Below are 12,927 nucleotides of genomic sequence, written 5' to 3' on the forward strand. Positions count from 1 at the left end.
CAGATGCTTCAGAGCTCATTAGCATGGACTTCCTTCCTCCCCTCAGCAGCTGCTCCTGCACTCACCTTCATTCCTACTCAGATACCGGCCGCTTCCAGCACCAGCTGACCTGCAAGACACAGAAAGGAAAGGTGGGAGTCATGCAAACGCACAAGCACAAGGCTGCGTCAACACCACGTATGGCAGCCTCGGGAAGTCAGCTGCAACTACATCCTTTGTCAGAATGGAAACAGGCACCGTCAATTAAGTGTGACCTCTGAACTCATTGCCACCATCAGAAATAGGCACTGAAATTGCTCACTTCACTGCAGCTGGTTACCTCCTGATTTTGGGTAAATGCAGACACTGTCTTGAGGGCTACCAGAAAAACGACATCAACTTCATTGTAGGTGGTTAAGCTTGGAAGCTGGACTTGAGCAAGAAAAGTTTCTCAGCTCAGAATCACAGAATTATCAAGGTTGGAGAAGACCTACAAAATCATCTGGTCCAACCATTACCAATACTTCCCGGATAAATCATACCTCTCAACACAACATCCAAACGTTTCTTGAGCACTCCCATGGTCGGTGACTCCACCACCTCCCTGGGCAGTGCTATCCAATGCCTGAATACCCTTTAGGGGAAGTAATATTTCCTAATGTCCAGCCTGAATCTTTCCTGGCACAGCTTAAAACCATTCCCTCTAGATCTATAACTGATCACACGAGAGAAGAGGCCAAACCCCAGCTCACTACAACCTCCCTTCAGGACGTTATAGAGAGTTATAAGGTCTCCCCTGAGCCTGCTCTTTTCCAAGCTGAACAATGCTAGTTCCCTCAGCAGCTCCTTGTAAGGTTTGTGCTCCAGACCCCTCACTACCTTCGTAGCTGAAGACGTTCCAGAACCGCAAGGTTTTCTTGCAGGGAGGGGCCCAAAACTGAATAGGTCAAACATCCTTCTCTCCATCATTGCTGTCACGTGGAAGGCTGTCCTTGGAACTGCAGTGACTCATGCATCCTAACTGCACTCCATTGATGGAAGCACAACGTGCATCATTGCAACTTGCTGGTGGGTTCCTGTATTGGCAAGGGATCGATTCACCTGGAAAGAGTAGATACACAGCATTTAGCGTCAAACTTTCACTGTCCAAGGAGGCAAAGGCTTGGTGCTGCCTGTCAAGCAGGTTTCAAGCAGCTTGTGAGACTCATTTGGGAAAGACAGGAGTCAACCAAAGATGTCAGGCACGGGCTTGAATGCCAGAAGGAGGTACAAGCCCACTGAAAGCATGAATTCTTCCTGTGTTGCTGACAAGCAGTGTTTTGAAAGCTGGATTTGCACCCTTACCTGCCAGGACCAAGACTTCAGCTTCAGAGGGCTCCCTGGCACTGCTCTGCAGTTGGTTCTCGGCCACAGGGGATGGTTTGCCCAGGCAGAAGCAGGAACGCCAACTGCCAGCTGCTGACTCTGCCCTCTTACTGGGAGAACTTGGTCTGGAGAGAGAAAACAGAGCATGCTGTCAGTCGTGGTGCAGGGTGAGGGAAGAGCTGCACTGAGCCCTTGCCAATAGTTGCCTGTTCCCAGCACTACCTGGTTTCTGCTGAAACACAGCTTAGAAAAGCCCTCTGTTTCAAACAGCAGAGGACGCTTCCATTCCTACAGCTCAGCCCTCAAGTCCTGCTGGCTACATTCCTCTCAATGATTTCAAGCAAGATTCGGAGCATGTGAGCAAAGGCTCCACAGCCGGACAGGAAAGGAGCTGGCAGGCGTAACTGCTTTCTGAGGAACCGTACAGTTATAAGGGAAGCTCAAAAGCATCCCTGACTCTTACATTAACACCTCCTCGGCCTCAGCTCACTGCCACCTTTAATTTCTAGTGCCAGCAAGTCTGACCAACAGCTCTGCTTACAGGAGAAGCACAATTGGTTTCAGGCACATGGCCCTGAAATCTGGAAAACCCCAAGATTTCCATGTACAGCCAGCACAGAACAGGATAGACGCCAGCATGGCTTTCTGCATCTTGTGACTGCCTGCCCAACCAGGAAGGAAAGGCAACTTGTGTGGCTCCACTGAGGCCATAGGGCAACTGTGTGTTAGTTGAATCCTCAAAGATATAATGGACAAAAAATAAACCAATAAAAATCATCCGAACAATGATGGTAGGGGCTGGAAAGGGAATTCCTCTTTCTTTATCTTTCAGATGGAATATCAGTGATTGCGTTGAAGTTCCTCAGTACAGCTGCAGGCCCTTCCTCCACTTGTATCTTGCTGCTCCGTGTTGCAACAGGAGAGCTGCTCTGGCCTCTCCTCTCAGCCTGTGCCGCCTGCACGGTGAGCAGCTTTGTGGATGGAGAGACCCACACAGACTTGGGCCCAGGCAGAGAACTGTGCCCTGCAAGGGAAAACCACAGCTAAGACAGAAAAGGAAGCAGCAGCACAGCCATCCCCATTCTGCATATCTCTCAGAATTGCTCATCCGAGCCACTGGAAGAAGAGGAGCTCAAAATAACCGTGTGCTCAGAGGTATGCTCGTGGCAAAGGACACAGCCACAATTAAGAGCAGCTCACTGTATCTTAAGAGGCAAACAAAAAGCCTAGAAAAACTAGGGGCCAGAGATCTCAGAAAGCATCACTGCCACACTTCAATCAAGTTTCACCTGCTTGCAAAACATCTTAAGAGCAGTGATGGTTTTCTCCATGTAAGGCTTGGACACTCTCAGGACCCATCAACAGGGCACCATATTCTAACCTAAGCCCAGAAGCCTGCTGTCTCCTCAACAGTAACAGAATTTTCAAAGGTCTTGGAGAAGCCCTGGATTGGATGAAGCTGTCAGATTTAGACCAAGCTAATGGAGGAAGATGCTCACCTACTCCCTCTCCCATGGCTGGTGTGGATTTGGAGCAGAAAAGGACGTCTGTGTAAATAGTACTGTTGAAATATCAACTGGTAGAGCAGTGTTGCACATTGTACAAATCACAGTTGGACATCCATGGACAGCTGATGATAAAAGTAATTGTAGGGGAAGAGCTGGATGAAATATTGTTAAAAACAAATAATCATTTTAGCTGCACGTTTGTAAGCATTACTTTTCATCCTTCTCAAAACAGTTTCATGGCAGAATAAAGAGGACACGTTCACACAGACATTTCCACAGCCAGACTAGGGAATAATCAAAGAATATCAACCAAAACGTGTTTCCTACCAGTTACATGAATCTTGAAGGTGAGTTTCTAGCCAGCAGCCTCGCAGCTGTACTCCCCTTTGTTGCAGTAATTCATTCCTGGATGTAAATCACATGTAGAAAAGTGTTGCTATGATACTAGATGACCAAGAAAGTCCTATAGCCAAAATGTTTTGCACCAGAGAGGCTGTCAGTTGATCCTCCAAATGCAAGACACACCAAATGAAGCGTTCCTTTATCTCTGGGATTCCAAGCATTTTCTCACCTCTGACTTTCACTTGGAATGTTGCTTTGTCATCTTTTGTTTCACAGCTGTAGCTCCCTTGGTCTTTCAGGGTCACATTTTTGACCATGAGGTTGCGGTGCGTCCCCTTGGAGATGATGGTTGTCCTCTGGTCCTGCTTCACCTCTGTTTGATCTTTCTTCCATACGACAGCTCTGCTTGCAGCTGACACCTCACACACCAGCTCCAGGTCTTCAGAAGGACTGACTGATATTTCTGAAGTGGTTTTGGGCTTGCTGACAACATTAATGGCTTCATCTGAAGAAAAAAAGAGAAAGTGGTTTACATCCTGACTCAGGCTTATTCAGCACAGCATGAAGATACAGTTAGAACTGATTGTAATGTCTCTGCTCATTACATTTGGGTGATTGAGTTTCACCTCTGGAGGTACTCACATACAAACGTGTGCTTGATTCTCCTGTGTAAGGAAAGAGTAAGTTCTATGCAGACAGTTCTTATTTCTTTTAATCAATTCTGTATTCTGCACACGTTCTTCTGAAGCTAAAATGAAGGCAGATAAGTAACGTGTTTTCAATACATGAACAAACCTATTCAACACCTTGTCTCTAAGCTAACAAGCAGCGTTTGAAGAGCACATCAGTATTTCATGCCCTTCATTCCATCCAGACACAACCTGCCTGAGGAGCAAGCTGATGGCTGTCAGCTACAGGCAGACCTAGCTTAGCATTGCATTTCTTAGAGCAACAACTGTTGCTTTCAGTCACTGAATATACCAAGGCCAATTGCTATGCCAGGCACATTTATGGCATCAGTGAACAAATAATGAGTTAAAAATTGTAATAGACAGGAGTCATCTATTCTTGTAAAACTAGGTGACCAAAGAAGAACAGTCCCTCTAGAGTCAAGCTGTTTAGAACTAATAGCATCAATCAATGTCACGTAGATAGATTACTTCCCTGCCCTAAGACCATCTTGTGACCATTTGGTGCTCCTAATTAAGCCCTCTTGATGGCTTTTTTGTCTGAGCCATGTGACATTTTGTGATAGGAGTTACTGCTAGTGTTCCCTTCACCCTACACCAAAGTAGGAGGTATCCATTCTCAGGGAATCATGCAGGCTTCCTCTGGATTTGATGCTCAGAGACAGCCCCAGAACTTTTTAAATCTTAGCTTAACTCTCATCCAATAATGTTCATCAAACAGTGCAACTTGTCCTTTGGGGATGCCTTTGTTCTGCATCAACCAGTTCCAACTGAGTCTTCTCGGCTTGTTTTAGATCAGTTTTTTAACAGATAAAGAAAGGGGCTTTGAATTACAAAGTGAAATTGCAGAATGCATGATTCTCAACCAAACAGAACGGGAGGTGGGATGCAGGGTGAATACCTGAGCCAACACCACCTGCAAGCAATCCTTCAATATCTTAGGAATCTCTAGCCATCCCAAATCCAGTGTTGGGCTTGATCTATCATCTCTGCTGAGTTTTTAGCTAGCTGATGGTGAGCATCTTGGTGGAGATGGGTGAGCAGTCGGACTAGAGGGTCTTAATCAACCTTAAGGATCCTGTGATCAGAGGAACTTGAATGTGCTGTTAAAGGTCACAAGAGCTGCACTGCAGCATGAGCATACACAGCGAAAGGTTTTCAGTAGAGCTTCGGTTCATAAATGAGGACTGGGTTATGGAAAATAGGCTCAAGAAATAAACCAGAAAACAGATCTTAACGCCAGGTTCTGTGAATGCAGCCAGCTGAATTTCACAGATATTGAATTTCAATGACAATTTCTTGTGTTATTTTACCCTCCAGCTCCACCCTGAACAGGAACAGGTCAGTGACAAGCATTACTCCTCCAGGCTTGACCTGACAGTGCTTTACTTGTACTATGAGCTAATGCCAGGAAGAGCAGGAAAAGAGTTTCATCCACGTGCCTTCTCCTTCCTTAGTAAAACCAGTGTGAAACTGCAGCCACGTCAGGCTGAAGGAGACGTCTCAGATGTCCTGCCTGGATGCAGGAGCTCACGTGTCAGAGGATGTCTGGCACGTCAAGTCTCATGGCAGTGCAGTGCATGACAAACTGCAACAACACTTTCCTGTGGGCTCCTTTGGGCACGAGGCCCAGCGGGTGACACACCTCTGGCTGCAGCTCTTCAGAGCCTCCCAGCAGCCACGTGATGCCCATGGGAGAGAAACAGCTGACCCGCACAGCAGATGATTTACCAGCTCGCTCTGATTTACAGCAAGAGAAGATACAAGTGGTGATGCTGAATGGTGAAATACTGCGAGTGTGTGGCATGGGTATAAGATTTGTGAGCCTGAGGATGTTCAAAGTCAGGATGGACAGGGCTCAGAGCACCTGATGGAGCTGCGGTGCCCCTGTTCATTGCAAGGGAGTCCAACTAGCTGACCCTTAAGGGTCTCTTCCCTATCTATGAGATACACAAAAGCTGATTCTGCAGTAACCAAGCTACCAACAGCAGCTGTTTGTCTTACAGCTTGCCAACTCAGATTTTAAAATAACAGCATTGATTACTCATTTGATAGTCACATTACAGTGCAAAGCACATGGAAACGTCCATCAGCTAATTCATTTAATTCTTTGGGCAGACCTGCCAGTATGAAATATTATGCTAACATGACAGAGAGAAGAAAAGCAAAATTAAGACTAGCTGACAAGCCGTGGCAGGAAGTTCTGCTCTCCATCAATTTAGTCCCATTATTCAATTCTGTTTGGAGATGTCTCCATGACTCTCTGGAGTTTGTTCTTTGAGAAGAAGCAATTAAGTAAGCTCTCCAATGCCAAAGTGCATACACTACTCTAGGCCTTTCTTGTTTCTCCATGGATCAACAAGGGTGACAAGCCAGCAGAAGATGATGAAGAGCCTCATCATGCAAACTCATGCATTTTATCCCCCTCACAGATGCACTGACAACTTACAGCATCATCCATTGAGACGTTGTGAATTTTCAGGGTGTGTTTCTTCCCCACAATGTGCAGTTCATATTTTTCACTGGCCTTGAGCTCCTTCCCATCCTTCATCCACTCCACAGTAGCGCCTGTGTCTGAAAGCTCAGCCTGCAGTTTGGCTTCCTCACGCAGCCGAGCGGAGATCTTTTCTACATCTTTGCTCTTATTGGTAAATCTCACTGCAGCACCTGTCAGGAGCAAAGGCCTCGTTATTTCAATTGATATCAGGCTAACGTGGTCAATGTTTGCTGCAACATCTCTGAAAAAGTATCACCTTCTGTTCCTGCACTCATCATTGTGTCAATGCTGAGCAATTCAAGATATTTCATTTGGTCTTCTTGCCGGATTTACTAAGTAAAAATCAACCAAACATCTCCTTCTACTGATTAAGAATGCTCTAAACATGCTTCTGCAGAGGTTTCCACCCAATGACAAACAGGTCCTCCCATCATGAATGTTTATTTGTTCTATTTTGTCATGCAAAGCTGATTGATAGAGATATTATTGGAATGATTGCTCCCCTACTTCTAAACTATTCCAGTGCAATCAGAAAGGCTGTCTGAACCTGGAGCTGAAAGTACTGCTCTATGGTGATGCAGTGGTAAACCTGCTGACTGAATGCACTGGCCAATAGCTGTGAACTGCAGACATTCATCAGCTGGCATGAAGCAATCCGGTTCAGATACCAAGCAGCTGGGTAGACTGGCTTACCCTACACTCAGTGCTATCATGTTTAGGTCATTACCAGGACTCACATCAGTCCATGGGATGCAATTTCAGGTATTTGGTACAGGCAGTGAATGCCTGCAGCCCCAGTTCTAATCATCAGATCACAGCAACTATGCCTTGACTGTAAGAGGAAAGGAGAAGGATCAAAGCAAATACCTCTCACTCTCAGCTTGGTGCTGACATCAACATTTTCGGCAACAAATTTCACTTCTGCTCCACCATCATTCTTGGTGATGTTCTTTATGATTAGGCTGTGAGTAGTTTGGGTTCTCTTGATGATGCAGGTCTCTCTTTCCTGTAAGACTTTACCACTGAGGTACCAAGTGCTGCAACACGTTGTTGTAAGATCAGTAGTAAACATGGCATCCCCTCCAGGTACAGCTTCACCAGCTGTTAGGGGGGATTTCACAGCCAGGACTGGTTCTGAGGAAGAACAACATGGATGTCTTAATGCTCTTTAGATGCAAGTTTGGTATCTCATTTAGAGATGGAAGATTAAATCATAGGTACATTTCTACTTCTCCCTTTGCATGAGTGCTGGAAGAAGCACGTCTATGCTTAAGATCTGTTACAGAAAGTTCTGCCTCTTGCACATGTGTGATATCAAAAGATAAGGATATTCATGTCTCTGTCACAGAAACAGAACTTGTATCACTTTAGTGGTAGCTGGAGGTTGACAGGAGAACTAGTAATAAAGGAAAGCCTTTGGTGTGTTAATGCACTACTATCCTTAAAGTCAAAGGAAACATCTTTAGGGAACCAACACAGCTGCTCAGCTCACACTGACCCATTTCCATTGGGGTTTTTGTGCTTACCAAGGTGCACGCTTCCTGGGAATTCCAGAGACGGGCTCTGTCCATGCGCATTGACTGCAGACACTCGGAACTGATCATCAGCCTCTTCAGACAGATTGCTCACCATGAACTCTGGGACGGGGACATGAGACTCGTGGCACCTCACCCACGTGAAGCCAGTTAGTTTATTGCCTTCCACAATGTAGCCATCGATTGGAATGGGGCGTTGCATCTTCGGAGGGGACCATGCCAGCGTCACTGAGGTTTCTGTTTTATTTTTCACCACGGGGTCAGCTGGGGGCTGGGTGGGAGGTTTTCTGGGAGCTGAACAGAAATAAATACAGAAATATTAGCATAAGGTCATGTAGGCTGGAAAAGACCTTCAAGATCAGCAGACTCAACTTTCAGCATGACCTACTGAGTCCCACCATTAACTACTGTGCTACCTGAGGACATACATGACAAGCTTATTCCTGCAGGTATTTGCATAGTGAATATATTCACCCTCTGGTTGCTTTGGAACATTTTAGAGGTTAAAATCTCATCAGACTTTTTCACCGTGTGCAGCCACTGATACAGGCAGGAGGCTGGGAATTACCTGATGGGCTCTAGTTACAGACTACTGACACAGTCAAGGATTGATTTCATTTCATTTTGGCCATCAAAAAGTTTGGAATGTGGTTTAAGTCATCCATCTAGACTCCAATTATAATCATATGGAGAACAGCGCATTTAGGAGAACTCATCTCATCTTAATAAACCTGAATGAAATCACAGAATCATAGGATCACGGGAGGGCTTGGGTTGGAAGAAACCTTCAAGATCATTAAGTTCTAAACACCCTGCCATGGGCTGGCTGCCCACTAACCAGCTCAGGCTGCCCATCACCCATCCAACCTCGCCTTCAACACCAAGGACAGGCATCCACAGCTTCTCTGGGCAGCCTGAAATGGAAGCAATGAGCCACATGTTGAAGATACTCAAACATTCATGACTGTAGAGAGAGCCAAATACTCCATACATATTGCCTGCCTGGTCAATGGTATTAAAATGCCAACAACAGACTCATCCAGCTCATTGAAAATGGTGTGAACAAGGCGTACAGGATTCTTCCAGCAGTGAGTTAGATCTGCAAAGTGTAAAAATAGGAAATCTCAATGCAATGCAATTTTCCCTCATAACATAAATAGACACATAACTGTTTTGGGGTGCACTGTTACCAGCCTGTCAGTTGCTGTTGGTCAGTGCTAGATTCCAAAGGTCCCACTAACATAGCATGAAGCTGAAAGCTAGACGCTGGAATCAGATCTCCTGACCTTACCATCAGAAACGGAGATGTCATATTTTGCTCAGAGGTGCCTGCTTGTAGGAGGGACAGCTTCCGAGCTTTTTCTGCTCCAGGAACCAGCTCCAGCTTCAGGATTTAAACAGCAGTCAGAAATTAAACTGAGCTTTGTCACCTCCATCAAACAGAAGGAGTGGTTGGGTGGTACAGCTTTCCAAATCACTTAGAAACTGTCACAACAATCAGATGCCTACCTTTTCTTTTTGAACTTGTTAATACATAGAGCGTAATAGCATCAGAATGCCCCAAGCACTTCAGATAACACGACAGCTGTAAACCCTTCTTTAAGGATTTCTTTGTTTAACCACTGAGTAACTGTAATTCAGTGGTGCTGGTGGGAGAAGGGAAGTCCTAATCTTCCCAGATGGTGAATAGAGCTGATGTTCACATGCAGACTGGTGCTGCAGCACAGCCAGAAACCACTCATTTGGGAAACACAGCACCAAGAAAATAATGGGAATAGCTTCATAAAATCAGGCAGCTTCACCCAAATTTCATGTCAGGTCCATTATTCTTCCTATTTTCAGGAAGAAAGGTTTTCCCTTTTTCTTGTAGTTTTATTTTCTTTTCCTTTCATGCAAGCAGCTTTGTAGCTTAAAAAATTGTTTTCTAATCACCTCCTGGTGTGGACAAATCACACAGGTTTGACTCCATGTTTTACATAGTTAGCATTTTATATTTGTTCCAGTATGGAACTGTACAGCCATAGAATGGCCTGGGTTGAAAAGGATCTCAAAGATCATCCAGTTCCAACCCCCTGCTATGTGCAGGGTCGCCAACCACCAGACCAGGCTGCCCAGAGCCACAATCCAGCCTTTCCTCATAGGAGAGCTGCTCCAACCCTCTGATCATCACAGTGGCCCCTCCTCTGGACCCACCCCAACAGCACCACAACCTTATTGTCCACAGAAAGCATATAACCCTCATTCAATTGCCCTTCCACTCAGCTTAGAGCACTGCTAAAACCAGCATCTTCACCTTAGCTCATCACACTGCTGCAGTTCCTTTTACAAGGATTTCACTGGCAAAAATTAAATCAAAGCCATCACAAGGGATTTAGCACAGTTACGTGTTACTGGCTACGAGAGCTGTCAGCACAGTCACCTGTCAGGCTTTGCTGCTGTTCTCTTTATGTAGAGGCACAACAAGGTTCAGACACCTCACAGTGCAATTCTCACTTGGACTGTAAAGAAAAAGGAGGCTTGAAAAGCAGCGTGTGGAAAACAAAGAAACAAGAATTAGAACAACAGTGGGGCCATGGCACTTGTAGGAATTGTTCTGCCTTTAACAGCAGAGCTTTTCAAGAAGTATGAGGGCACTGCAAACCAGACCAGTTTGGACAGATTAACAACTGCAAGTAGTGGGTTCCAAAATTCCAGACATGAAATCAAAGATAGAAAAACTCTTCACATTTTCATCTCTCAATTTTTCGTACATTGTGCATTACAGTGCAAACAAGTCTTCACATACAACTTGGAAGCTAAAGACAAGTCTGACAAAACAGACTGCACAAAAATGATGGATAATTAACAGAGCAAATTGCTCTTTCAAAAACAGAGTTTATGTCTTCTGGTCATAACACTTCAGAAGCCTCAGAGGCTTCTTCTCCTTTGTATATTTTCATTAATCTTAGATTTTGTTTTCATTCAATGTGACCTCACTAAACAAATATTGTCTAAGACCATGAGTATCACATAAATGTGCAGATCTCAAGCTGCTCACTTATCTAGTACCCTTGGCATGATGCTTTATTTTCCTCAGCTGATCATCTAGATTGTGCCTGTTGATTGTGCAACAACAGCCTGTTGGTCTCGATTACCTGTGAGAGGCTCTAACTTTGGCCAGGAAAAATCATTTGAGGATAAGTAATTCTCTTGGAATCAGTAAGGCAGTCTTCCCATTCTTTCTTACCAGCACCCATCTTACATGTTAATAAAGGCTTCTGGAAATCAGTTTGAAGATCAAGAAACAATTCAGTTCAAGCATATGCAATCACAGGATTTGTACGTCACCTGCAAAAGTCATTTTATTCTATCCACAATCTCATCCTACATGCAGTTCCTTAGAGGGTTCCTTAGGCACACCAACCCCATGCTCCTATTACAGACCCTTGCATAAGACAGGTGATATACCTACAAGATTATCTACAGCTTAGACTACAAAAACAGGGAGTCTAGCTAGAGAAAATAATCTACCTGTGCTTCTGAGCAATCTGTTAACCACTCTCACACAGTTCAGGCCATTCCAAACAAGATGCAATGACATGTCAGCCACAGAAACAGCTTGATTTTAAGGAGTTTGTTTGGACAAGCCCCTGTTGCATACGGTGGTCAAACATGCATTACTTGGGGGCACATTGTATTTGATTTAACACATCCTCTTACCTTTGGCTTTGCACAGAGTCCAAAGTCTATCAGCTTCAAATTGTCAATCAGCAGATTTTCCCGGTGGATGAGAAAGCAGTCAGGAATGATTTCCACCCAAATGCCCAAGGAAACATCTTTTCTCTTCTCTTATTTCCTGCTGTGGACAGTGGTTCCCAGTCTACTCAAAGCTCGCTCGCTCTCGCTGTCTCAGAGATCTTCACTGACTGCTGGCAAGTTCCCATCTTCCAATATCCCAGGTGGGAAATACTAGCTTGTATCTGTTGGAAAGGACCTGGGGACTAGGAGGACAAGTGGTGAGAGACCACAGGCTGAATGCAAGCCAGCAGTGTGCTCTGACAGAAAAGAAGTACAACAAGATCATCAGCTGCATTAAAAAGCAGCACAACCAGACCAGGACAAGTCATTCCTGCTTCAACACTCACTGGACCACATCTACAATACTGTATCTGGTTTTTGGCCAGGAAGGATAACAACCTGAAACAAACTCTGAAGCAAGTTCTATGGATGACCACCAGCCTGTGCAGGGGGCTGAAGCTCCCACTCAGAGAAGAAAAGCTGGGGAGAATGATCTTTGTGACAGAAAATCCATTGGATGGGGCCAGAGGAATGCATCTCACCCCATACCCTCTGTATAGCCACCATTTGTTTAAAGGATCACTCTTCCTTGAGGCACAAAACTAGAGCAGGTTACACAACAGACTGACACCACAAGGGCTTCTCTCGAGATACAAACTGCAGCAAAGAGCATCACAAAAATGTGAAACCAACACTCAGATCAGATCTGTGTCTCTGCTCCGCTCATTAGGAGCATCATGTTTTACTCCCCTTTCAGAGGAAGATACTTCTTCAAGGATAACAAAATCCAGCTCAGCTACAGAACACAGTACCACATAGCAATAAATATCTAACATTTCCTGTAGGGAAAGAATCCTAAGCACAAGTTATTGTCTGAGTTTCAGCTGGGACTGAATTATCTTCTTCAGTGTCTGATATAATACTACGTTTTCATTCTAGAGAAACAATGGAGATAGCGCAGTGATGCTTACAGTTGCTGCCAGGCAGCGTTGTACAGAGCCACAGTCAATCTCAGCTGAGAGCCCAAGGAAGTGAGAAGGAACAGAACTAGGACAGCTGACTTAAACTGGCCAAAGGATATTCCATACTATATGACATATTGTGGAAGGAGTTTTGAAGGGGGTATAACTTCATGTAAATCTCTTCCACTACTAGGAGGCTAACTGGACACTGATTGGTAGGTGGTGAGCAATTGCTTTTGCATTCATCATAACTATTATCCTTTTCTCTATCTC

This window comes from Coturnix japonica, chromosome W, assembly GCF_054131305.1.
Source record: "Coturnix japonica strain WE chromosome W, WE-NBRP24, whole genome shotgun sequence".
Classification (NCBI taxonomy): domain Eukaryota; kingdom Metazoa; phylum Chordata; class Aves; order Galliformes; family Phasianidae; genus Coturnix; species Coturnix japonica.